At 38.4% G+C, this 6,705-nt stretch overlaps 1 protein-coding gene across 3 annotated transcripts in view; it reads right to left on the bottom strand.

The window, feature by feature from the left end:
- Window positions 1-6,705, bottom strand: part of KITLG (KIT ligand) — a 144,522-nt gene that overhangs the window by 25,700 nt on the left and 112,117 nt on the right. For 2 of the 3 annotated variants that reach the window (XM_027842527.1, XM_027842529.1), the window contains one exon: window positions 2,808-4,415. The exons of the other annotated variant lie outside the window; for it this stretch is intronic. The gene's annotated coding sequence lies outside the window, so the exon portion shown is untranslated. Of the gene's footprint in view, window positions 1-2,807; window positions 4,416-6,705 lie in introns of those variants that run through there. 3 annotated transcript variants of the gene reach the window in all.

Below are 6,705 nucleotides of genomic sequence, written 5' to 3'. Positions count from 1 at the left end.
TGTGTGTGTGTGTGTGTGTGTGTGTGTGTGTGTGTGTGTGTGTGTGTACACATATACATATAGGTATGCATGTATGATGATTAAATTTGGGCTTGATGGAAGGGGGAAAATCCTAATGATTAGAACAGTCTAAATGTAGAATGCGCTTTCTTAGGAGGTGATCTTCAAGCAGAGACTGGATTAGATAGTATTACAATAGGGAATCCTGTTCAGGCACAGGTGACCTCCACAGTCCCTTCCCCATCTCAGGGTCTGTAATTTCCATGACTATATGAAGAACTGTGAAATCATTAACAACAAGACCATGTCACAATAGTGCATAAAATTCTTTATTTAGAACAATAAAGTATATGTATATATAATGTAATTTCAAATTCAAACCAGTATAAAAAAAAAGAGTCGGGACATACACCTATTTTAAAAAGTACGCATACGGTATATACACATACACATCACATTTTACAAACCTCTTTGATTTAATTAACCTTCAGTCATAATAAACTATGCAAAGTAGTGTTGACATACATTTACATTAGAACTCCAACCTAAAACAGAACCAGCAATATACCTGTGCATCCATCGAAAAGGAATCAGGGTCCTTTTTTTTTCAAGCACACTCACTGCAAAATCATGGCAAGTAGATATCGTGTGCGATCCTACACTAGTGTTTGATAGTGTAGGAGACTAGGATTTTCTGACTGGGGAGATATTGTGAGTCTTAGAGCTCATGAGTCAAATAAATGAAAATGGCACTGTGTTGTTACATCTTCCATTCAACAGCTCCTGTGCTTAAAATAATAATGATGAAAATGTAAAGAGAAAGCAACTGTAGTATGCATGTACTTGGTGACAGTCATCAGAAATACACAAGTATCTACATACATATATAGACAGATATGTATTTTTGCTTAGTTAATATTTCAGGATCTCAGAAATAGACTTTTTACAGGAATAATTGTTTGGAAAAAGCCCTCATTATGAAATTAAAGTACTCTTATTTGTCTCCTAGAACAAAGGCATTTCCAATTCTAGTGAATATGTAATTCAATATTACAGTAATGTTCCTTGGAGCACTCAAACTAAAAATTCATCTTTTTCTCCTTGCACCTTATGTGGTACCTGGCACACAGGTGCTTAAAAAGTGTTTGTTGATTGATGGATTGATTCTAAGGGGAGTTTCAAGGTGGCATATTCTAAAATTATACTAAGGATGAGATGACTTATAAAATTTGCCTCTCATTTCTCCATAAAAAAAACCAAAAATACAATAATAACAAATGGCCAGAAAAGTAATTTACGGATTGGTCTGTCCCAAATTGATTTTAAAACATCTTCTGGCATTTTGAACTTTATGTACATCCTCCATTTTAGGCTCTTAGCTTTTAATAAAATAAAGATTGAAATGCATAATTTGGTGGGTTTCCAAATGTTAAACTTACATTAAAGCAACTCTTCCTGACTGCAGGATCTAAAGAGTACTTGAATGTCGTGATGTATTTGTAGGAGGTGTTCCAAACTGTTCATTCAAGCAGAGCTGAAAAACCATCACTTGTGCAAATAGTTATCCAATTTACCTTGGGTAAAACTGAATCTTGCTTTGACTAATGAGCCCTATTTACATTCTAAATAAAAACAACAATGATTCTGGAAGGTCAGCATTTTATACACCCAGACCCCAGAACCAAATACTACACGTGAAACTGTCAGCTCTATTTTTCTCTCCTTGTTCTGTGTTGAAAACAAAGAAATGTGGAAGGACTAATAAATGCGCCAGTAAGAAGAAATGTGGATGACACACCTTAACTAGAGAAATATGTCATAGGGACAGCTGTGAATGTGAAACGAAGGGTTTTTTTTCCCCTACAGATTTAAATCTAGTTGATAAAATGCATCACAAAAATCCCCCAAAACACTTTGATTTACTAGAAACAATCTAAATCTTACCTAAAGGAAACTTTTTTTAAATTGACATTTTACCTTACAGTATGGCATGACCAATGACTAGCTCAATAACCAAATGAAGGGAAGTTAAGATGTTTCTGATATTAGAGTTTGGCAGTGTGAAAAGGGTATTGTGTAACCCAATGTTCAGGACCATTTGGATTTCACTGTCCAAGAACCATTAGCCATGGGGCTGGCTTCTTTACAATCTAGGTTTTTCAAAATAAGGTGCAAAGCTTTAAAGACCTTTCATCAGACCTTCTGAAGCTACTTCAGAAGGCAACTCTGAAATGCAATGATGGGATAGGAATGTAACAGCAAATCGCAAGGTGCTTTCCTAGACGTAGATGCCAGCTGGCTAACTCCAATAATGTCACACGTTCTCTATTTGGTCAACTCTGGACTATAATAATGAAGCTATGCATTCTCTCTACAGGCAGGCATGTCAGAGCCTGTGTCCAACTAACTAGTATCAAGCAATTATGCTCAGCATTGTTTTACTGTTAAATGCATCTAACTGTCTTCTAAAGCTTGGAGAATCAGGCAGTCCATACAGAATAGTCCAAACTGAAGATTCCAACTACCACGGAGACCTTCTGACATTTCGATACAAAGGAAGGAGAACAATGACTGTTTCATGCCTTTCTGGGTCAAGAGGCCAGTTTGTCAATGGCCAGTCTGTGGAAATAATTCATCATTGTACTGTTGCCCCAATCTTCAGCTTGGAAGGATACACTTTTGTCTCTATTTGTAGCTTTGTGGCACATTAAAACACCCACACCCACACTCACACACTCTCACTCTCTCATCCTCTCTCTCTCTCTCTCTCTCTCTCTCTCCAATATTAAGCAGAAAAAAACTAAGAATTAATTGTTCATTGGCTTTAATAAACTGTCTGCCTTTAGAAGATGGAACATGTCATTAGAAAGGTTTCTCAAGACACTTTAAATTCTAGCTTAAAATTACTACGTGTCCATATTATGGAGGACTCTGGTACCGGAAGCTTGGTAGTAGGTTCGGTACAAGGCCTAGAATCAGGAAGACCTAGGTTCAAATTCCACCCCTGACACTTGCTAGCTGTGTGACTCTGGGTCAGTCACTAACTTCCATGTACCTCACTGAACCAACCTCTTAGATTTATCTAGTAGGTTGCAGATTGGTTCTAAGAATCCCCAGTGCTGATGAAATCACAGATCCTTTGCCCTTCTTAGCAACACTTGCCAAGTTTCTCCAAAATATGCCCTAGGCAGTCATGTGTTTTAAACAGCAAGCCAACATGCAAAACTGAATAAAGCTTAAAAAAAAAAATCTCTGAATTACACCCTTAATGAATAGTGCCAGATCTTAAATAAATGGATATTTCAAACACGATGAAGACTATGTTACCAGTAGCTGAAGTTGCTAGATTTCTTGCTCTTTTGCAAAGGCCAAGGTTTTGGATACCAATGTTTAGGGTTGTGGTTGTCTCTTATTAGATACTGAATATTCTAAGCCATATGAATGTCCCTCCCACAGCTGCAGTTTTAAGTGGGATCTCCATACATTCAGCAGTTTCTCCTAAGACTCTCTTTACATAACTTTGTGTAAGGTTTCTAGAATATATGTATATAAAATGCTCTAACATATTTTGGAAACGTATCTATACACACCATAGTGGTTATCAAAAAAGGGCAGACATCACCAGGGGCACCAAATGTCGTCTTCTTCAGGTAGGCCCTTCTGATAGTCAGTGCTGAACGCTTCTTCATATATTAACTCTTTCAGAGCTTCTCCATGTGGTGACAACACCACCAGTCTAATTCAATATTGACTTCCCCTGCATGGACAGCCATGGACAGCCAACCATGTCAGATTATCCGGTAGGCTTTTTTTTTTTTTTGAGATGGATAGATATGGTATTCATTGGGCAGAGAAAGAGACTGGATCCACGTCATGTCGTCCAAAACATGAACCTAGATTCCGTAAGATTAAAAGCCAGCATGCTAACCTTCTGCATCTCTCAGATTTCCCCTCTTCCCATACCAGAGTGTCTTTAAAACTCTGCTTCTCTTTCATTTTTTTCATCCCCATAATCCAAGATCAAGGCCATTTCTACAGACCAGGTTAAACTGTGGGATGCAGATGGCAATTGAAGGATTAGAACACATGGATGTTTGGTAAACTACTCGTTGCTGGAGGCATGCGGGTGGTGCATGGAGTCCAGGGAACGTAGTTCCTTTCCCAACATGAGTTGCCAAATGAGACGGCAAATTCCCAAATCCTTAAAATAGAGTTTTGCTCCATGCATATTCTTCTTTGCAGATGATTAATTCAGCGCTGGTTTCACAGTAAGACACTTTGTCCCCATTTCTGAATCATCATTATGGAGTCATGGGTAGCAAGTACAGACAGAGACTCAGTCTGTCACTCCAGACAGAATATGAATTTGCTTAAAGCTGCTTCATTTATGAAGCAAACATAAAACTGTTACCCGCCTAGAGGAGAAGGAGGAAAAAAGAGAGAGATTGTAGTATTTCTGCTTTCTCCATTCCTTTCATTCTTGATCCAGAAGCAGTCAGAAAAATCTACCAAGTCAGCAATGTAGCTGTAAGCTCCTCTCACCGACATGAGTCTAAAAAAGCATTGTCAAAGTTATTCTAGAAGGTCAGCAACCACTCTGGTCCTGAGTGGTCTCCCTCAAGGAGATCTAAGAAATCCTGAGGATATCACCAGAAGTCTTATGGCATGCAGGTAGATATGGACATAGAAGAAATGGAGAGGGGAAAGAGTGAGGCAATAGGAAAAGGGCAAACAAGACAAGAAGAGTGAAGTATCTCTGAGATGGAATGCCAGAAGATCATCAAATGAACTGCCTTCCATGTTACTCAGCAGACACCAGAGCTTGGAGAGATTATCTAACCTGATCCAGACATCACTTCTCCCTCTAATTCAATTCAATTCAATACATATTTATTAACCACTATTTTACACAAGATACTGTGCTGGCATGGGAAAGATAATTCTAAGAGTCAAAAAAAAAGGGATGAGAGGACAAGAGTGCTGAGAAATCACAGGATCAAAATCTGAATACTGCCTTTGACACTTACTACCTATAAGACAACGGTGTTGTTGTTTAGTCATTTTCAGTCATGTGCAACTCTTTGTGACCCCTTTCTGGGGTTTTCTTGGCAAAGATACTGGAGTAGCTTGCCATTTCCTTCTCCAGCTCATTTTACAGATGAGGAAACTGAGGCAAACAAGGTTAAGTGACTCACCCAGGATCACAAAGCTAATTAGTGTGCATGGCCGAATTTGAACTCAGGTTTTCCTGACTCCAGGCTTGGCACTCTATCTGTTATACCTCCTAGCTACCTCCAACAACATTTGATTAGAATTAGGTCTTGACTTAAAATTCAACACTCTTTACTGCACCATCTATATTTCTAAGTCTTGGGACAAAATGAGAGAAGGATGGGTGCTGTACTAAGATTGGTACCTCTCAGTAAAATGTCTGCTAGAAAAATGAGGTTTCATTTGTTCAGTCCCCAGAAACTCCCAAGAAGAGCCCACAACTTAAGTCATTCCCTGAATGGTCCTGCTCAGGAGAACAAAGAACTGTCTGAGGGAAAGAGACCTACTGAGCCTATTCCTGCAGAAACTGATCCAATATTTGCGGCAAAAAGGTAATCAGATAGACCAAGATTCTCCCTGAGTCCTGCCCCATGGGAAATTCTGTCATGAGGCAGCAAGCTCATATTTGCCAAAGCATGGAAACCACACTTTATTTCACTGTTGCTGAGCTGGTCATGAATGACAGAACTTTGGATTGATTCATTTTTGACATTTTCCAGCTCTGATCTAAAGCACTTGTATTTCCTTTCTATTACTTACTATGTGTTTGTAACAACCTCTAGGTAATTATACAGAAAGAATTCTGTAATTTGAGTCAGAGAATGTGGGTTAAAATGTCAACTTTCGGTTTGTTGTGAAGATCAAATGAGATAAGATGTGGAAAAAGCGCTTAGCATTGTGCCTGGCACGTGCAAGCACAAATCATGGCTTGATTTATTTTTTTGATTGGATATATAGACTTAAGAAATCAATGGAAAAAAAAATGTTAGTAATACAGATTAAACCTAAGTGTCAGCATTTTTTTTTCTTGGAGCTAGTTGATAAGTTTTTAGCAGCATATCTCTGATTGGAAGTGTGCTAACTCTAACCCTAACACTAAATGCTTACTCCCCTTCTCCTCTCCCTAATCAGACTCAATGGAACAGCATACTTTTTTGCCCTTTGGTCATTTAGGTAGGTCCTGAACCAATTTGCTCTCAGACTCTCTCATAGCTAAAAAGAACTTCAGGAAAAAGCAGAAAGCTATCATATTAGTAATAGTAGTAAGAGCTGACGCATATATCTCCTTAAGGTTTGCAAAGCTCTTTACACATATTACTTCATTTGTAGACTTTTAAAAGATTTTAGACTTTGGTAGGTAAATAGGCTAAAAGGCTTAACATTTGATAACAAGACACCCTTCAGATCCTACCATCTCTCCCTGGTTCCTTAATTCATTACATATTTCCAATAGAGGCTTAGCTAAGGGTTTCACAAACAACTCGTGATCTGTGCTTCTGTCACTGGCCTCTATTCTTTGAATGACTATGGTTCTAATTTCTCCATGGCAGTAGAAAATGGTGGCTTTCTTTGTTCCGATTCCCAAGCTGTCAAGTCTGCTGAAAAACAGTACTGCCATTTCCTAACTGGCTGCATTACATAGTCAGAAACTCA

This window comes from Vombatus ursinus, unplaced genomic scaffold (assembly GCF_900497805.2).
Source record: "Vombatus ursinus unplaced genomic scaffold, bare-nosed wombat genome assembly UNPS02014874.1, whole genome shotgun sequence".
NCBI lineage: Eukaryota > Metazoa > Chordata > Mammalia > Diprotodontia > Vombatidae > Vombatus > Vombatus ursinus.
Note: the sequence above shows the minus strand (reverse complement) of the source record. Positions and strands in the feature narration are given on the sequence as shown.